This window comes from Leptinotarsa decemlineata, unplaced genomic scaffold, assembly GCF_025532065.1.
Source record: "Leptinotarsa decemlineata unplaced genomic scaffold, Ldec_3_MD MMD2_tig00026340_RagTag_RagTag, whole genome shotgun sequence".
NCBI lineage: Eukaryota > Metazoa > Arthropoda > Insecta > Coleoptera > Chrysomelidae > Leptinotarsa > Leptinotarsa decemlineata.
Genome location: NW_027412694.1, coordinates 2,328,870 through 2,350,723, shown reverse-complemented (window position 1 = coordinate 2,350,723; position 21,854 = coordinate 2,328,870). Strand labels below are relative to the sequence as shown.

The 21,854-nt window shown below is 35.6% G+C and overlaps 1 protein-coding gene across 1 annotated transcript in view; it reads left to right on the top strand.

The window, feature by feature from the left end:
* Window positions 1-21,190, top strand: part of LOC111508611 (TWiK family of potassium channels protein 7) — a 508,045-nt gene extending 486,855 nt beyond the window's left edge. The window contains exon 6 of the mRNA XM_074183694.1: window positions 18,427-21,190. The gene's annotated coding sequence lies outside the window, so the exon portion shown is untranslated. The remainder of the gene's footprint in view (window positions 1-18,426) is intronic.
* Window positions 21,191-21,854: the final 664 nt, after the last annotated feature.

Below are 21,854 nucleotides of genomic sequence, written 5' to 3'. Positions count from 1 at the left end.
TCCGTATTATTTACATGCATTTCGTTAGGGGGATTCATGATAGGAGAATATTCATTGTCCAGGTTGGGTTCTCCAATAATCAAAATATCGGAAGAGGGTTGATAATCCGGGGTTTCAAGGCAACGACTTACTGGGTTTCTTTGACCACTGAAAGTGACACTTTGATTTGTTAGACGTTGTGATTCGTCTAGTATGTCATCCAATTCCTCCCAAAAGGTTTTGGTGTCCTTAGTGTTGATTTCGGCACGGGATAAAGCATCGGCGTTGGTGTTCAACTTGCCTTTTTTGTAGATTATGGTATAATCTCAGCAATTTTGAGTTGGGGTCCTTCAGAGAGAATAACCACTGAAGGGGTTTGTGGTCAGTGACTATATTGAACTTTCGTCCAAAGAGATATGGGCGGAAGTATTTGGTAGCCCATACGACGGCGAGAAGCTCTTTCTCAATGACTGAGTGATTTTGCTCTGAGTCATTCAGGGTTCCGAGATGCGTACGCAACTGGAAGGTCATGGCCTATAGGGCCTTGAGAAAGGACAGCTCTCAGGGCAAATTTACTTGCGTCCATGGTGAGAATAGAAGGTTTAGAAAAGTCGGGGTACTGCAAAATCGGATCGTTGATTAACAGGTTTTTGCAGGTATTGAAACATTTCAAAAACTCTGCATTATGTTCAATTTTTGCGCCTTTCTTCAGGTATTTGGTTAATGGTTTCGTTAGTCAAGCGAAATTATTGATAAAGCGTCGATAGTAACCTAACAAACCCAAGAATAATTTGATCTGTTTGGTGGTTTTTGGGACGGGGAAATTTTGATGGCTGTGATTTTATCTGGAATCGGCTTGACACCTTCGGGAGTCACGACGTGTCCCAGATAGGCTACTTCCTTTCATAGGAATTCCGATTTATACAGCTGAATTTTGAAGTTGGAGCTTCTCATCCTGTTGAAGACAGATTTAAGGCTCTCAAAGTGTTCTTGGAGAGAAGTCGAGAAGATAATAATATCGTCGAGGTATACCAAGCACTTTTCGTTCTGGATACCACGTAGGATATTATCCATTACGCGCTGAAAGGTAGCTGGTGCGCTTTTCAAACCAAATAGCATCCTCAGGTACTCATAATGGCCATGTTCCGTATTAAAAGCTGTTTTTTCAATGTCGTCCTCTTCCATTTCAATTTGACGGAAGCCACTGGCCAGGTCGAGTGTTTTGAAATACTGGCATTTTCCCAGTTTGTCCAGAAGATCTGTGATGCTAGGTAAAGGGTATTTGTTATCTATCGTTTTCTCTATGAGCTTGCGATAGTCAACAACAATCCTCCATTTTTGCTTCCCAGAAGCATCGACCTTTTTGGGTACCACCCAAATTGGCGATGACCAAGGAGAATTGCTTGGCCGAATAATTTTCTGGTCAAGCATTTTTTTATCTGATTTTTGACTTCTTTCTTGTGTATAAATGGGTACCGGTATGATTTTGTATACACCGGTATTTCATCAGATGTTCTAATTTGGTGCTTTACACGGTCGTGAAAGTCAGCGGGGTATTTTCATAATGAAATATGTCAGAGAATTCTTTGCACAGCGAAAGTATCTTTGATCTTTCCTCTTCATTCAAATGGTCACATCAAATTTTTGAAAAATCTAAATTTTGCTTAGGGGAATCATCAAAATTATGAAAATTGATTTTTTGAATTTTGTTTTTATCAAGTTTTTCAACAGCGATTGGTTCTGAAAAATTCAGGGTTACTGGAGTGAGAGCTCTACCTTCATTTGCAACAGTAAGACAAATCACAATTATGGAACCGTTGGTGAGGTATTATTATTTCACCATTCTGTATTGATGTTTTGAACTGTATCACTTGCTCTGATCTTGGAGCAATCGTAATTAAATTGAGATCGCTTTTTGTTTTTTGAAACTTCAGTTTTATTTTCGCATAAGGAGTGATAAGATAGTCATTACCAAAATCTAGGTTGGCTTGTGAAAGTTTTAAATTGTCAAGACCAATTAATCCTTTGAAAATGTCATAAAATTTGAAAAGAAAAATTTTAAATGGTTTTGTTGTGGCAAATTGAATAATTTTGAAGCGGGCATAGATGCGCTTAATTTATGAGCTGATATTTGGAAAACTGTGGAAACAATAAACGGGTCGTATTTAATTAGATTTGAAAACAGTTTTTGAGCAATTTCTGGATCTATGAAAGATTTCGTGGAGCCTGAATCGATGAGAAATTTTGCGTCATTCCGAAAATGTTATATATGATAATTCGCTAGAACTAGAATTATTGAAAGAAATGATTTGCGGAACTAGGTTTGATTGTTTGTGGTTGACATTTCCTGAAAATTTACCTCAGAATTTACTGATTTTAATTCTCGCAATACAGAAATTCGTCAAAATGTTCGTTATAATCTTCTTCAGCGTAATATTCGTGTTCGCTATAATTTGGTTCATTTTGAGTGTCACTAACTACCGTATTAAATAATTAATTCCTATGTTATAAAATTTCTTTGGGTTTGATTTTGAAATGAGTTTGAGGGACCTGATCGATAATTAGGGGCGTTTCTTGTCGAAACACTCATTGGTACTGGTTTATTTGTTTGATATGTATTTCTGGTGGATACACTCATGGGTGTAGGTTTTGTGAAGTTCTGATTTTGGTTGGGCCTGAAAACATTTCTGTTTTGAAATGGTTGTCTAAAAACTTGCGCGTTGGTAAAGAATTTTTGGGGTTGGCTTGATGCTCGTGGCTGAATTGATATTGGTTGTGAAGGAAATTGATTTTGCTGTCTGAAAAAGTTATTTGGTGTACTATAATTATTGATAGGAGGAGAATTTGGCTGTCTGATCTGAATTGGTGTTCTAGAAGGTTGAAAGTTTGGCCTAAATGTATTCTTATTTGAGAAATTTTGAAAGTAATATACATTGTCTTCCTGTAAAACAAACTGCAATGCTTCACTGAGAGATTTGGGTTGCATACAACGTATTCTAGTACCCAAGCCCAGAAAGAAAGGTTTTCGATGTCAAATTGCTATATAAATCTCTTTTACACCTTTTAGATTCTTGTGTGATTTCGTGAACGTCGATATAATTGCACAATAGGTTCAATATATTTAAACACCTATTATAGAACTGTTGAGGCTTTTCATTAGGGGATTGCCTAAGCATAACCATGTCTCTGTTTAGGCAAGTTTCATCCCTGATGGGCAAAGTTTCTGGTTGATGTATCTTTGAGTTGTTTCCAATTTGAAACATTCTGTATATTAGCTACTACTTTAGCATTGCCTGATAATTTTGAAATGAGACAGTTCACTAAATAAACATTTTGAAAGGTTGTCGGCTCAGCCACATTATAAAAAGTGTTAATTATTGAATCACAAACTGATAGATATCTATTTAAATCATTAGGGTTGCCGTCGAATTTAGGCACACACCTAAGGTATTCCGAGTTGAATTGATTAGCCATTATTATATTTGAACTACTAGAAGAATTAGGCAAAGAAACTGAAGAGTCAGCTGAAGGATTTTCGTTATTCAAATTTAACTTTCCAAGAATTTGAGATGAATTATCAATAGACATTTAAAAATTACGACTTACATTAAAATTGTAAGAACTTTGAACATCCTTTATAAGGTAGACGACTGGTTCCTCGATTTTTGATTTCCAGAAAGACTTTTTGCGAAACTGGACGATTCTTTTCCACTCCCCGATGATCTGCCTGTTGAAGGTAGCTGAGGGTCCACGATGGATTGTGTTTCTAGGAGTTTGAAGAGCCACTCCTTCACAAACACCTCCACAAGACAAAACAACAAATTTGATACCCGATAAATCGTTGAAACGAATATTGCACGTTCTATATGTTCAATTTCGAGTATCCTACCGACTGCGCCAAATATAACTTTCGGATGTCAAAGTCCTTTTTTAAAAATTGATTTTATTAACAAAAATAGATGTTAACAGTGTGGGAGCAAAATAATAACTGAATTACAAAAGTATTCTTCCCATGAAGATAAGAATGCTTGCACATCAGTTTCCCAGAATCGCGAGATTCTGCTTCAGCATGGTCAGCGGTTCACATGGGAACGGGATATATAATTCATGATGAATTTCATTAGTTCGAACTCCCTTTGTCTAATATTATATAAAATGATTTGAAACCCCAAAAGGAACCAATACAAATTGAAAAGAATATCTGAAAGTGACAATTATATTAGGCAAAAAAAGACTGAAACGGAATTACAGTGAAATAAAATACAAGAAAAAAAAAGAACGATCAAACAATAAATAAAAATGAAAAATTACAAGTTACTTTACGTTACAAGTCAAGTTACTTCACGACGTTTCCACTATTAGTATCCACAATAGTCTTCAGGTGATAACTGGACTGATTTATGGGTCATTCGAGTACTTTCACTTATCTCCTCTTTCCTCTTTCCGCTTAACCGGTTCAAAGGGAGATGACCGTATGGCGGGAGATGACCGTATGGCGGGAGTTGGCCATTGTTTGCCTAATTATGGGTTTCCATATGTTGCGCATTTCTACGCTAGATTGGCTAAATACATTGTTGGACAACATATGTGCGGCTTCTTTGAATTTCCTCCTAAACCATTGTCCCTCTCTGTATATGATCTCATCTTGGAATCACTCGATGTTATGTTGATCAGTCCAAATATGCTCTGCTATTCCTGATTTGCTGATTTCCCTTGCTGTGTGTGTCTCTTGTGCTCGGCCAACTCCCGCCAAAGGATCATCTTCCACTCCGGTGAAGCGGAAAGAGGAGATAAGTGAAAGTACTCGAATGACCCATAAATACTCATCTCTCGGCGAGTATATCTATTCATTTCCTAAACTCAGGCAAATACTCATCAATAAAACCATTAGATCATAATGACATTCCTCATGATCTCTCAGAATTTTATCAGTTATTATCTGGAAAATAAGGTAGTCATTCATTATTTTCTGTCTGCAAGTGATCAAGCACTAATTATATAAAATGTTAGAGGAGAGGGACCTTATCTCTGCTCGGTGTTTTAGAGAGATAACAGATCGCAAACGATTACATGCACGTGTTACTTACAGATGCCCCATGTTAGCTGGAAATCGATCTAATGACGCTTTGAAGTTTCGAAACTTCATCAATTAGCGTTTATAATTCATTTTCCGAAATGGAGGAACCGAAATCAAGGTAGAGGGGAATCTGAATTTTAACATACCTGAGTGAATTTTCTGGGTGAAACTTTTGAGGAGAGTTTTTTTTTGTTACTCTATCTCATTTGAAAAATCGTATAGAATCATTACAAATGGAAATATTTCTAACAATTTTCATGAAGTTATTTGTATTATATTGAATATATTGAATATATTTTAGACGGCTACGTAGAAAAACATGTGTTGTTGATATTGAAGCAATAAATATCATCAATTTGGGAATAATGTCACCTGTCGTATATCTCATAATCATCACCGGAGGAGGTGATTGAATAGGTTATTTTTGAATGGCCCGATAACGAAAAACCTCGTTTATGCAAAAACATTTATTACAGAAAATCCAAAGACATTTTTAATTATATTTTGAGAGTAGGTGAGTAGGTCTAAAGTAAGTGTGTTCATTTGACCCTTCGCTGCAACTCGAAAGAGTTTATTATTACTCACACCCAATCGAACTCGGTCGAATAAGTCCTGCTTCCTTATTCGATTAATGATCTTTCAGGTCAGATAGAAAACTGGTAAATTCCGAAAACCTAATTCTGTCCACGGCGTGGTAGATACAGAGTTTGCGCTCTAGTGTTTCATCATCTTCTTAAGAGAAATATCATGAACTGTCTTCTGATAGTCCAAGTCTCTGCATATGATGATTTACATGACAGTAACCTATAAGTAGGCCTATAAGTGGGACAACGTAGTTATTCAACAGGCCTACTTATAACTTACTTCGGTAATTTACTTCAAACGAAATTAATAACACTTTGATATGGCCCAATCCTGGTAGATTCTTTCAGGAGTCTAGAATTATTTTTGTAATTTCAATTTGGCAATGCATGGATTGATGCCAATAATGAGTTTCGTTCCAAAGGAAGTAATTAAAGCCCCCTCTCTTGCAAGGAAGTCATCAGTTTGACCATCTTTCAGGCTAGTGTAACTGGAAATTCTAGTAAAAACATATTTGTTGAGTTTCGGCGATAAACATTGTAGTTACTGCGTATCACTTCACTATCCAGGATACTATCATTGAGCCGCGTTTCCGTAAGAAATATTATATCATCATCACAGGTAATGGTACTGCAGTAGGAATTTTACAGCTTTGATATCAAACCTCGTACATTCTGATAGTAAATGGAAAGCTCAGCGAAGAAGAGGTTTGACAGGCACCAAAATCACTGTAGTTGGGAAACTTCAATATCATTCCGAATGCAGATCGCCTTTCAAACTATCGTCTGTTCTCACGAATATATTTCCCTTCCTCACCCAAACATATTTGAAATGTTTAACCTTTGCTACTTATTTGGCGCGTTTTACCAAACGTTTGATTTTCCTGGTGAGGTGTTTGTTAATAAAAAAGTGTTCAGGTACGTTCTTGATAGCAATCCCAGTAGTGTTACAGGTACGAACCGGATATAATAATGTCAGGTTTGACAATTCCGCTTTCTGATTCGATGAGTTTGTTGGGGGGTTGGAATGTCTTGGCACAATCATGTCGCTGGAATTGCAAAGGGTGCTTCTCAAATGCTGTGTCGAACCAGAAAACTGGTCAGATCAGCTCAGATCAGACCTTCTTTGGAGTATTGTTCTCATGTATGAAGCTCTGCCCCCAAACATGCCCTGAAGTTGCTGAATTCCATCCAGAAAAGAGCCATCTGCCTGATTAGAGACGCGAACATCACGTGCAACCTTGATGGCCGGAAATATGGAACAAAGGTTGAAGATTTGACGAGAAGTGGTCAAGTGACTTGGCAAATTTGATTCCACTAAGAGCGGTACATATCAGACACACGCGACGGACTATGACTGCTCATCGTTTTGGGGTTAAACTCAGTACACCTTGATATATTTCTTTCGATGAAAGCATGGATAATTCACTAAGTGTTTAGAAATGAGGAATTATACCTGAACATAAAACTGCATTTCCCCTTTGAATCAAAATGCTGACTTTTGAATCAAGAAAGATGCAACTCTTGGATCATTTGTCCCTTTGGAAATTCTTATATCGATTTAATGAGAGAACTCCAAAGCTTGGAGGCTGCAGGTACCAAATGATCCGATTTCTATTGCATTAAAAATCAAAGTACCTTCTAAACACCTGTATTTTCGTTTTTCGCCAATTTCTCTGATGCAGCTGCTGAATCGCTAGATACGAAGGCGGAAAAGAAGCCAGAGTATCGACCTTCGTTTTTTCTTTCCGCCAAGGAATGAGAGGCATGCCATCTGGTCGTTTCCCATCATCGGTGCAAGTGCCTGGAGGTTCCAAGATGGACGGTGTGTTTGCCTAATCTAAGGCACGTTTCATGACGTCATTTCCAGCTTGATGACGATACATAATATTCAACACATTCAACTAATATACATTTGCATATGTGTCGAACAGAAATAATGAAAGCGAGTCTAAGACCTACAGAGTCTCTGAAAGATTCATTGTCTGATAATGTACTGAGGAATGGAACTGGTAAGGCACTGAACAAAGCGCCTGCATGTTTTGATGACACTGCTTCGATATGTGCCGTTTATATAGGAGATTTAGCCGAGTGTAACAAACAATTTGAGCTTTTTTTTTTGTTCCAGTTTTTTTGAACATTGCTTTTGGTACTTCAAAGGAAAGAAGGGTGGTAGAATTTAATCTATCGTATTTGTTACAGTATAACTCGAAGAAATGAAGGCAGGTAGTGAAAGATCGGTAGTTGTTGGAATGTCTAAACGTTCATGAGAAACCAGAAGAGTAACCTATAGCTATGTACCGCTCTCAAATTCATAATTGAATAGAAGTCAAAGGGTGTTACAAAATCCTTTAACTAACTTGGTCAGATACGTTTGGTGGTGCCAGATTGGATAACATCTAGTATGTGTGATTGTTTAATTGTTTATTTTGTGGAAATTCATGATCAATTTAATGGATTGAGTAAAAACTCTTTTGTTCAATTTCAGTGGAACGGTCGTGAGAATAAAATAACTAGTGAGTTATTTTATTCTCACGACCGTTTTCGGGATTAACCTGATCATGAAGTTCAAAACTAAAATGTGAAATCTGAAAACAAGGTGACATTAGGAGTTTTTAGGTAAGCTAGAAGGAGGGGTAGTTGATGATGAAGGGTGCCAACTATAAAATTCAACAATGAATTGACTTGGTCATTTCCATGGCTCCAAAAAAATTCATTTATTTTCCTTCATTATATATGTGTAGGATTTTGAGATTATTTTTACTTATTTTGTGTTTTGATACTGCAGAACTTTCGCCACACTCTATAGAGTGCTCTGTGTTATATACAGGCCAAACCGGTCAAAATTTCGACGTAAGGTTCCGTGAACACGTCTGTATGGACACAAAATCTTCAATGCATAAACATCTACAAGAATCGGAAAACAAGACAAGTAAAGATAACCTCGGAATCCTACACATTTGTAATTGAGGGAAAAATAATTTGTTGAAAATTAACAAATCAATTACCCCTAAACGAGCAATTTAATTTATGCAGGTCTCCACTCTTGAATTAATAAGTTTAACAACCCCTATAATATTCAGTGTTGAATTTTATAGTTGGCACCCTTGTTCATTCAAGTACCTCTCCTTCTTGCTTACTTAAAACCCCCCGATATTACCGAGTTTTCAGATTTCACATTTCAGTTTCATACTTTATAATGGGGTAAATCCCGAAACCGGTCGTAAAAATAAAATAGCTAGTGGAAATTAGACGAAAGTGTTCATTTCATTAAAGTGGATAACATCTCATGAGATGAATGAGTTTTGAAATAGTCAAACAGTTCCTTAGAATATGGAAAGCTACATATCTCCCAAATATGTAATTCTGAAATCATACATTTTTCTTCGAAAGATGTAACGAATGATTCAACTGTGAGAGGGAAACCAAGAAGAAATGAATCAGTTCCGTCAATTATTTTGTTTTCCGGAGCAATATCACTGAATTTTCCCAAAATATTCGAATCAGGTTCACTTAAAGCTGGTAACAAAAATTTTTTCAGAAACAATGATTCAGATCAAACCAAAAGAATTCTTGAAATATTTATTTGTAACAAGAATCACAAAAAAAATGTTTACAGTGACATTTACATTATACTGATAGCAATATAAAACCTTCATTTGCATTTGGGTCGCTGTTGTGAATATACGAAAATAATTATTGAAAAAATGATTGCAATGAAACTTCTTCCAACTATATATAAATTATTCACAAATCACGATTAGTATAATTATTATCAATCAGAATGTTAGAAATATGGTTTGAACAACTGAAAAACATCGAAATGAAAATTTAAAAATTTTTTTTTCTTAAATAAGCCTAAAACAATAACGAACGAAAAATACTAGTATTATTGTGAAAAAAGCGACGGGCGCTTGATATACAAAAAATATGGTACAAAGCGCCAACGCTTTTTTCACAATAATACTAGTATTTTTCGTTCGTTATTATTTTAGGCATATTAAAAAAAAGTTATTTTCGACTTTTTAGTTCGATTTTCTTCAAAAGCGTGTCAATATATCAAGGAAATTACGTACAGCGCCATCTGCCCGTAAATACATCAAGCAAGAATGTCGATAATTCTGTCAAATACAGACCCCGAGCTTGAGAGTTACAAGCTAACAAACAAACATACATACATACAGGTGAAGCTGATAAAAGCGTGTTATTGTTAATAAATTTCGTATGCGATATAAGAGAATACTTTATTTTAGACAAATACATTAACAGTTCAAGCAAGACAACAAGAATGTCTGATTATTAAATTTTTATTTATTTATAAGCTTTGTTTTGTCCACTCAGCATGTAGTCACGTCTGGAACAGCGGATGATGTCTGGGTGATGCTGGGTCAGCGAACTCATGTTCATAACCCCTACATCCCTAAGACGGTATTTTCGACATGGACGGGTCCTTTCTCTTTCATGGAGGTGATGCTTTTCTTATAAAATTCCCAGATTGCAGCAGAAACCATCAAGAGGGTTGTGAGGATGCTTGCAGGGTGGGTTACTTTTGTGTCCTGAATTTGAAGTTCATGAATTTTCTTTAGGTCTATAGATTTCAGGTGAATTTCTCTGGGTTCCAAGTCTTCAGAGTTAACCTTGTTTACTTCTATTCGTAGAATGGTTAGAGGGTGGCCTCTCACAATTTCTTGTTGTTTTATAACTTGGAATCTCTCATTGTGATTCCGCAGTTGAATGGTATTTCAACAAAGCTGTGTTCTCCTACGAGTGTGAAATCATCATTTTCGCACGTTTCCAGGATTTCCAGCTGTTTTCCAGCCGAGACTACTGACACGTATTGACTTGAGATAGTATCTCTAATGGGGATGGCTACGTAAACCCTGACGGTGCGGCAGTTTGAATTGTCGGTTACTTTGATAAGGGCTGCTTTTCAATCGTCTGTTTGTGGATCCCGATCATCGTGGCAAATATGTGTGGCATATCTCATCCTCGTACTGTTGTTGGTTTTCTCCAAATAGAAGGGACGAGGGATTTGAGTTCCCGGGTGTTGTGAAATGGATTTCAATATTGTCTAGGGTACAAAAGTCTTTGAGTAAAGAAGTTTTGAATTCAATGCCACTATCACATGTGATTTATGGATTTCGTGATGTGCAATGAAAGTCACTAAACTGTCAAAAACCACGCTTGATGTGCAAATTGGTTCGAGGGGGTATGATTGGGCGTATCCCGAGAAAATGTTGATGATAGTCAAGATTTTGGAGTTAGTAATTGGAAATGTGTCTTTGTGAATTGCTTCCAAGGGCTCTGTCGGTGTTGGGGTCAATGCAAATTAGATCTTACGTGGATTTAAATCAAATTTTGCATATTGGCATATGTCGCAATCATTTATATATTCTGTTATTTGATTTTTCATTACTGGCCAATGATCTACTTCCTTAAGGGATAAGAGAGACTCGTTCATTCCACGATGACACGGGGGGTTGGATTCTGATTAGAAGGAGCTATTTTTGGAAATCAGATATTAGGTTTATTTTCTTGTTGTTTTCGATGTTGGGGTTGGATACTTGTTCCGAATAGTCCAGATCTTCTGTGTTTACGTCCAACGGTTGTTCAGAGTTTAGATATCAATTTATGTCTCCAGAATTGACTAACACTGTCTATTTGATTGATTCATATCCTTGATAAGGCATCGGTGTTTGTATTTTGTTCATCCTTCTCGTACATTATCTGATAATCATACTTTTCGAGTATCAGTCTCCATCTCACTAAACGTGAGTTTCGTTCTTTCAGAGTGAAAAGCCCTTGAAGAGGTTTGCGGTCGGTAAGTATGAGAAATTTTCTACCGAACAGGTATGGTCTGAAATACTGAGTGGCCCATACTATGGCCAGTAACATCTTCTCAATCGTGCTTTACTTTACTCCAGCAGGGTTCAAGGTTCGGGATGCATAAGCAATACGACAATCATTTTCTTTTTTGCCCTGACTCAAGACAGAGCCGATAGCAAAATTAGAGGCATCCGTTGTTACTATGAAAGGTATTGTTGAACTGGGTCATCCCCTAACAAAGTTCAAAAGTATTTATGAATTCTGACGAATGTTGTATCTTTTCCCTTTTTTTTTAGACATTTGGTAAAATGCTTCATTAGTTTCGCATAATATTTCATAAACCTTCAGTGATATCTCAAAAGTCTCAAAAATAACTTGATATTTTTGGCTGACCAAGGAATCATAAATGTTTTAATTACCTCGATTTTTCGAGAATTGGGCCTTATCCCGTCTGGCGTTATGACATGGCCTAGGAACTCGACTTCCTTTTTAGGAAATTCACATTCATCTATTTGAATGTTCAATCGAGAACTGCGCAGTTTTTTAAAGATAAGTTGAAAGTTGTATATGTGTTCTTCAAGCCTTGTCGAAAATATAATAATATCATCCATGTACACCAAGCAAATTTTATTCTGGAGAACAGTCAGGACATTATCAATAATGCTTTGAAAGATCCCTGAAGCATTCTTGAGACCAAATGCATTTCTATTTTGTGAAATACTGACGTAAGGCCCAATGTTAAAAAATATGGACATTGCCCTAATTTGTCCAAAATATCATTGATGTTTGGTAGAGGATATCGATCATCGATGGTCCTTTCCATTTACCTTCCGGTAATCAACTACGAAATGCCATTTTTGTCTGCCACTGGCGTCCAACAATTTTCAGACGATCCAGATGGGACTAGTATATGGACTCTCAGCTTGGTATTATGATACCATCGTCTAGCATCTTATTGATTTTTTTTCTCACCTCCTCTGTATGTCCGGATGTAAATCTATATGATTTTGAGTACACAGAAATTTCATCATGTGTTTTGATGACATGTTTGACTTCATTTGCGAAGGTTAACTTTTCAATTTTTCCATGGAAAATGTTTGAAAATTCTATGCGCAGAACTACTAGAGCAGAGTGTTCTTCGCTATCCAGGTGGTAGCAACGAATTAAATTTTTTGTATCAAGAGTTTTTCGCAAGAGGTATCACTTCTGAAAGTATGAAATTGAATAAATATGAATTTTGTTTTTGACTATCGGAAGAAGGAGAATTTTTCATTGGTTCATTGAGAATTATTGAAACTGATTCGTCCGAGTAATTGTGAATTTCGATTCCTGCTGAGCCATTTTTGCCGTCGTGAGTGTTTCAGGAATGAATATATTTTGAAAGTTGCATTCGAGTATTCAAACAGCATTGGAATTTCAACTTTCGCGTCAATCAAACAATTTTGACCTTCTTTTTCACCTATATCCGTTTTGATTTCAGAGGGGCAATGATAAATACTTTCTGAAAAAATCTCTTGGAAATACAGGACCGAATAATCGAATGATAACAACCCGTTTCAATTAAAAATTTCATAGGTGGGTCAAGTATTTTTATATAGGGTAGGCTATTGTTCATTTCAGTAAACATTTCAGTGGTTATGTCCCGTGGTTGGTGTGGCCAATCTGCTGAAAATCTACAGGGTTTTCATTATCTTCAGTTTGGGACTTTACGTCTTAATTGTGGTCGTAAGTGTGATAGTGATGTTCAAATCCTAAGTAATTGTTACCAGGCTCATTGTCAGAGTCGTTCAGGGCATTAGCATTCTAGAAGCATTCTAGAAGCTCGGGTGACTGACTCTTCATCAATGTGGTAAATTTTCTGAGACATGAAGTTACGAGCATCTGATGGTGCAAATTAATTTTGGAGGTTATTTGGTTGCCAATGGACCGTGTTCCTGGATGTAACTAACATTGGTTCTGGTTTAAACACAATTGGGAGTAGACCAAAGATTTGTCTCTTGGGAAGTTTTTGTGGGCAGGACGTGGCTGAACATTGTTAGGTTGTTTGGGAAATGAGTTTGAAAAATGGCTGTTGTGCTGAGTGTCTCGTTCCTAATGCTGGTTTTTGAGAGGTATCATAGTTGAAATTTGAGGTGTTATTTAGAAATTGTTGATTCTTTCCAAAATATTGAGCATTGTTTCGCGGAATTGCAAATCTTGAAATTTGTGTTTCTTGAAATTGGGGTCTCGTAAGAACTTTTGTATGTCGAGGCATTACTGAAGTTCTGAAAAAATTTTGGGAAATTTGAAAATTTTTTTTGATAATGTAAGTCATAGCGGCCTCTAAATAATCTGGAATTTTCATTTCACCCAAGCTTTGTAATGGACCTGATATATCTTTAATAAAAGTTCCTGAACAAATTCGTTGGTATTATCTTAAATTCGAAGTGGATTCATTTCTTGAAGGTCAATACATAAGTAAATTTTGTTCTAGACATTCGAAATTCCGTTTATAACCAAAAAAATTGAACAAGAGCAGACTTTATTGATTCCCAAGTAATTGTTTCACTTCTACAGCCTACTAATAATTGAGGTCCGTTGATTAATTTTGTTTGAATTTCTCTAATTGAATATTGTATCAAAATAGGATCATTTGTATTACTATATGTTTAAAAAAAATCACTAGCTGATATAAAGTTTGTGAAAGTTTTCATATCAATAGCATATTTAGGTATCGTATCAACCAAAATTTACTACGTGCTCATATTAACTGTCAGGTTTATCGTTTGAACAGGCAGAGTTGAACTTAAAGAATTAGTCGGCGTGACTTCAGATATGTAATAAAAAACGTTTGAAGAACTGTTGAAGTTTTCTATTAACTTGTCTATGTTTGTTTTACATATATTAATGGAGTTTCTCTAAAGCTATTCATTGTTTGACTGAAATTGAATAATTCCAATTTTCCTAACCAGGGAAAGAGAATTCGAGGAGAAAAGAAATGATACTTGGACTCACTAATGCATTTCAATTCTCCGGTGATTCTGCTACCAGCTGATCCGCTCTATTCGAAACGTCTGTACTCCAGGTTAACTCAGGTTAACTAATTCTCTTTTTGGTGCACAGAAGCGGAGAAAGTCACTAAAAGTCTTGATAAGTGCCGAAGAGTAAAAAATACACTTATCCTACCGACTGCGCCAGTTACGTATGCGATATATCAAAATTCTTCTTTGAAAAGACTTTATTTTGGACGAATATAACATTTCCAATTCAAGCAAGGTCATAAGAATGTCTGATTATTGAATTAATATTTATTTATAAGCTTTGTTTTGTCGACTCAGCATGTAGTCGCGTCTGGATCAGTAGATGTAACTGTATTCCTGGGTGATGCTGGGTCAGCGAACTCGAGTTCATTACTGTAATGTTTCGTCCTGTATATGTTGTTTCAGATTATTGTATGTCAAATAGACTGTAGGGTTGTCACTTTGCGGATTAAACTGAGGGATTGTTTAAAATAAACAAAGATTGAAAACTACTTCTAGAATTTCAATTAATATTTCAACACGAATTACATTTGGCGATGAGAATAGTAACCCACGTCAGTAATGGAAAATATCAATTTGAATTTTGTATCATTTGATACTAAATCCGATATAATCAATATTGGAACCAGATGGGAAAGATGAATCAATCGTTTTGAGATATATCTTCAGGCAATGAACATTACCAAAGAATCACGAAAAACAGCTATGTTACTGCATTACATTGGAGATGATGCATATGATTTGTATACATCCTTACCAGATTCACCATCTTTATCTTCCGATAATGAGTATGACAAAGCAAAATTGAAATTATCCAATTACTTCAAACCCATAATCAATGTTGAGTTTGAAATATATGACTTCAGATAAGCTAAACAGTTACATGGAGAAACCTTGGATCAAAACTACGCTCGCTTGCTGAAATGATCCGAGAACTGTTATTTTGATGACCATAAGAGAGAAATCAAGTCTTAATTTATTTTCAGTACTAACTCCACCCGAATTAGGCGAATTGCATTATCTGAACAATTAACACTAGAAGAGCTTTTAGCAAAAGGCAAAACATTTGAAGCTACCGATCATCAACTTATGGCTATTGAACAGGATGAAATAGCAAATTTTTCAAAAACCAGCAAAAAAAAGCAGAAAGGATAGAAAAGATAATGGCTATTTCAAGCACAATAAACAAGAAAAGTCAAAATGTCAAACTGGAAATTTTGAATCTGTCAAAGAAAATAAAAACGGAGAGAATTTGCAGAAATTGTGGCAATAACTGTCATAATCAAGATCCCAAGTTGATATGCCCAGCAAAGAAGGCACAATGTAGAGGATGCGGGAAAAAAGGACATTTTCAAAAAGTTTGCATTACTACTGGAACGATGAAAATTCCTTCCAAACAACAAAGAAGGGCTATAATGAATAATCAACCAGTAATCGAACTTTTGAAAGATAATGCATCATCGTCAGAAGAAGCATTCAGAATAATTCAAACAGCAAAAACAGTTTCGAATAGGTCTATCAAATCCAAAATTCTACTAAATGGTAAAAGAACGGAATTTATTGTCGATACAGGAGCAACTGTAAATATTATGAGTTCCGAAGCAGTTACAAAATTAGCAGAAAACAAAAACATTTTATCAACAAACCAGCAAATATTTCCATACAACTCAAAAACTCCTTTGCCAGTCGATGGAAAATTACCCGCCGTACTTGAATATAACAATAATAAGAAATTCCGAACTGAAATTTTCATCATGAAAGGTAGAAGTAAGTCATTACTGAGTTGCGAAGCTGCTATGAATCTAAACATTCTACAATTGATTAGAAGCACAAATTGTTACACAATCGAAAGTTTCGAAGAGAAATTTCTCGCCGTGTTTCAAGGAGTAGAAAAGTTGAAGAACTTCCAAGTGCATCTTCATATCGATGAATCTGTTCAACCAGTAGCACAAAAACATCGAAGAATACAATTTCATATGAGGGAAAAAGTAAAAGCTGAACTGGGCAGACTACAAGCAGCCGATATTATCGAACCTGCCATTGGACCAACTCCATGGGTATCACCTATTGTTATCGTTCCTAAACCAAGTAGAGATACTATTAGAATATGTGTGGATATGCGAGCTTCCAATCAAGCCATCAAACGAGAACGTCACTTAACACCACCAATCGATGATATTATATTGGCTCCCAATAGTACTGCTGTATTTAGCAAAATAGACCTCAATGATGGATATCATCAGTTTGAACTTGACCAAGAATCAAGAATGGTGACTACTTTCTCAACAGATGTTGGTTTGTTCAGATATGAACGTTTTAGCTTTGGTGTGAATGCTGCAGCTGAAATTTTCCAAAATATCATTTGTCAAACTCTAATAAACATTGAAGGAGTGTTGAATGTGAGTGATGACATTTTAATTTTTGGAAAGAATCAACAGGATCACGATGATACCTTGAACAAAGTTTTCCAACGTTTGAATGAATCTGGTTTGACAGTCAATAAAGCGAAATGTATAATAAATCAAAAAAATCTGTTTTTTTTTTGGATACGTATTTTCTCATGAAGGAATTAAACCAGATCCAGCAGAAGTAGCAGCGTTCAAAAACTTAGAAGCCCTGAAAAATGCATCTGAAGTAAAAAGTCTTTTCAGTATGATTAATTATGTTGGGAGATCCATTCCGAATTTAGCAAGTACCACCAAACATTAGCGAACATTGATCTTGAAAATACATGTTGGACTTGGACAAAAAAACATCAAGATACAATTGAATTTTCGAAAAGTCAGCTGAATGAAGAATGTCATCTTGCATATTTTGATATTCACAAAGAAATTCACTTGTACGTCGACGCTGGTCCTTGTGGAGTAGGAGCTATCATCGTACAAGAAAATAATGAAAATCCTGAAATTGTTGCATACGCCAGCAGATCACTATCTCAAACAGAGGAGCGATATAGTCAGATTGAGAAGGAGATGGTTGCAATAACTTGGGCAATCGAACATTTCCTTTACATATATGGTAGTGTATTCAATCTCTATACCGATCATTTACCTCTTGTCAGCATACTTCAGAATCGTCGATAAGTATTCTCAGCCCGAGTAGAAAGATTGTGTCTTAGGATTCAGCAATACCAGTTCAGAGTGAAACATCAAAAAGGTATAAATAATCCGTCTGATTACATGTCTAGACATCCATTACCAATAGAACATACTACATCTGAACCTGCAGAGTATATAAACTGTGGAACTGTAGCTATCGACTCAGGCCCGAAGTCAGGCAACATGACATTCCTTTTTTGAAATTGACTTATGTCATATTTTTTATAATTATGTCAATAATCTTTTTCACCGTTGAGTATTGTTGTAAAGTACAATTATAGTTCATGAGTTCAATACGCATTCTTATTCAACAGTTCCAACATAAACTTCATCCTTCAAAACTCACTTCCAAAGGCGATTTCTCTTGAATAAGTAATAAAATTTTCAAAAAGAGACCAAGATTCCAACATATATTTGAGGCTTTGAAGAACACTGATGAGAATTTGTGGAATACCAGTGTTTTGAAACCATACAAAAAAGTTAGATATGAGTTGACTTCTGCAAATGGAACAATTCTGAGGAACACAAAATTTGTCATTCCAGAAACTCTTCGCAAACAGGTTATCCAGCTAGCTCATAAAGGTCATTTGGGCCTTCATTTGGGCCTTCTAGAAGAGAATAAAAAATAGAATTCGAAATCAGTGAATAACAAAGGGGCAAAATTGGGTGCGGATTCAATTTCAAATTCCCAAAAAAAGTTTTTCAAATAAGTTTGATTTTTTTCCATACCAACTTGCTTATTCTTTGTTCTGATATAATATTTGAAATTGATTCTCAATTTGAAGAATGACTATTTTTAAATAATTTCAGTCATACAGAAAATAACATTTATGTTTGGTTTTCAGGTGCTGAACCACTCGTTGAGTACTTCGTCCCCAGAAGTGTTAGCGAATTCGACCTATCGTTGACTTCAGGAGATACTCCTATCCACGGTACCTTCCTTCCTCTCACAGTGCGAGTGCCGCGAAAGCTTCTGCACAAACAGAAAGAAAAAATGGTAACTTTTGAAGACGAAATGGCTTCCAGGATTGCTAGTCAAACCACCGAACTACAGGACGTTTTTATGTGACATAAGGGATAACAAAAGGAGGATAGTGGTAAAAATCCTTCAGATAGCGGCGGGGAGTATATCACAAAGCTCAGTGATCTGACGGGAAAAACTTGTGAGCTAAGTGAACTTAGTGCCGCTATAAACGACCTGAATAGTGCTAAGAAAGAACTGAAGCAATTCAAAAACTTCAAAATATGTGAGGATTTGAAAAAGTGTGAGGAAGGCTGTTCTTGTAATGCTGAGGCTGACTGCGACATTTGTAAAGTTCTGGACTTCACGTTGAAGAAAGACAAATCATAGTTAGTTGAAGTTATTTCAGTAGCAAATTTTGATAATACGAAATAACTGTTTTCTACCTTAACATTATACAAAGCGGATTTCATTTTGGGTTGAACAATATGTAATGTAAAACTCTCATATCAATTTGTGGTATTTACGACAAGAATTCTATCTGTTTTGATACAAACATATGTCTCATGTTATTATAATTGATTACCATATAATAAATTTGGTAAGACTCTCGCGGTGGGGTTCCATTGTAATTTTCATTTTTTCATTTCACCGACATCAGTGTTTGTTGACTCAGAGAGAACAGAGTTCTCCGCACGTCATCTGAAGGTGTCAGCTACTGCTACAAAACATATTGAACAAACGACTCAAATATTGAACTGATTCAATGATCAAAACTTAAATTCAGTTTTTTCTTGAAGGGGTGGAAATCTGATTTTTCGTCTCAAATAACAATGGAAAATCACTTCTTGCACTAATATTCACGTTTATTATTACCTATTCTGTAAATATCCGAGAGTCATCACAATTTCATTCGTCTCAGACTGAAAACGTCCTTCTGCAAATAACTCTTGAAATCATAAAAACATAATTTTCATCATTCACATAGACATTAAAATCTTATGCTACTCCTTCTGTCAAACTGTTGAAGTGAATGAATAATATGTGAGGTTCGGTGAGAGTATCTATACTCTGAATATCAAATCCAGTGAAAAGAAGTCTCCATGTTATTTATAACTTCGAACGACTTCAACCTCGCTCATCAAATTAATTTCCTCCCATTATAATTATTTTTCATTCTTGTTATCTCATATTCAAGAATTTGAATTAAAATCACTGATTTTGACCTTATCTCCGGATTGAGAATGTAACTTCCTTTGGATTCGGTAGACATTCAGTGAGAATCATGTGTATCTTAATGAATTTCGTGACACTAAGTTTAGACTCAAGTACAAAAAAAACGGCCATCTTGAAATGTTAACAATTTTTCATCTAGGAAACTCAAACTATTCTGTATGCGAGCGTTGTTCATTCCGTAAACACTTTTTCTCAATTCAGTTTTTGCTTCACAATATTATGGAAAAATTAACAACTGAATGTTACTATTCGAAAATGTTCATTCCACGTTTGTTTGAAAATGTTTGACAATGTTTCATGGTGAATCCTACTAGTTCATACTTCCATTATCTAATATTATTCCAATATTATTTGAAATCTATGAAAGGACAAATAAAATTTAAATGAAGGGCTGAAATATCAATTATATTGAGCAATAAAACATGAAATGAAATTGCAATAAAACTGATGAAAAGTCAAAATGAATGACCACAGAGTAAATATAAATGAAAATGAAAATGAACAAAAAATTGAGCAATTGGAAAAAATTTAAAAATAGTGAAAGATTCCCAATCAAGTTACTTAATGACGTTTTCATTATCAGTATCCACAATCGTCTTCGGGTGATGACTGGACTATTTCTCCGAGAGATAACTATTGAAAGGTCATTCGAACGCTTTCACTCACCTCCACTTTCCTCTTTTTACTTCATCGGTTCAGCATGAGTTGACCGGTATTTTTTCGCTTGATTACAGGTTTCCAGATGTTTCGTATTTCTACGATAGCTGGGCTGAATGCGTCGTATGACAACATATATGCACCTCCTTTGAACTTCCTCTTGAACCAATGTTCTTCCCTGTTGGTGATCTCAGCTGGGTCCTTAATGGACTCATCAACATAAGATCAAGTGGTCCTCAGCTGAGATCATTCACAGCTTAAGTTCAAAGAAGCTGCATATATGAATATGAGATGCAGAAAATAATTTTTGTATGATTTCTATCCATTTGTTACGACCGGTTTCGGTTTTTCAAAACATTTTCTTCATTTCAGGTAACTATCACAGATACCAAAAGCACCGACTATCATTGTATATTCAGAAATGTATTTGTCAAAATACATCAGCTTACTTGGAAATGGTTCAACAAACCGAAATCGGTCGTAACAAACTAAAATTTTGTAGGAATCATACAAAAGTAATTTTCTTTTTTCTATATTCAATAGAAATTTCTGAGAAAGAAATGGGTCACCAATCGTACAAGTGAGATGCATATATGTTGTCCAACGACGCTTTCACCTAAACTAGGCTGGAGATACGCAACATGGATCCTGGAACATGGAAACCTGTAATCAAGCAAAAAAACTGTCACCGATGAAGCGGAGAGAATAAAGAGGGGATAGGTGAAAGCGTTTGAATGACCTATGAATAGTCATCTTTCGGAGAAATGATCCAGTCATCACCCGGAGACTGTTGTGAATACTAACAATCGAAACGTGGTGAAATACCTTTGTTTGTAATATTTCTCAATTTCATTCATTTCAAATGGGTAATCTTTCGCTCATTTTCATTTTTATTTATTTTCACTTTGTGGTCATTTTCTCCTTTCATCTTGATTTTTTATTGTGTACTGATTTCATTTCACGTTCCATTGCTCAATATAATAGATATTTCATCTATTAATTTTGATTTTATCTGTCCATTCATTGAGTTCAAATTATATCAGATTCATATCAGACAAAATTCACCATGTCATTCCACCCCTTATCCGGGAAGCATGCTTGATCATTGCATATGATGAATAAGTAGAGAAAATCTAATAATCAATTCAACTATTGTGATATTGTATATGGGCCATGTTTAGATGGCATGGATAGTCAGCGTATCCAGAAAATCCAGAACTGCTGTTTGATACTTATTTTTGGCATAAAAAGTAGGCAGAGGATTTCCCATAAAATTAAAGAAATTGAATGGCTTAATATGTCCAACAGGCGTAAATTACATATTTTTTGCTACTTCTACAAACTTTTGAAATACAAACAACCCAACTATCTCCATGATAAAGTCATATATAGAAAAGACATACATGATAGAAATACTCG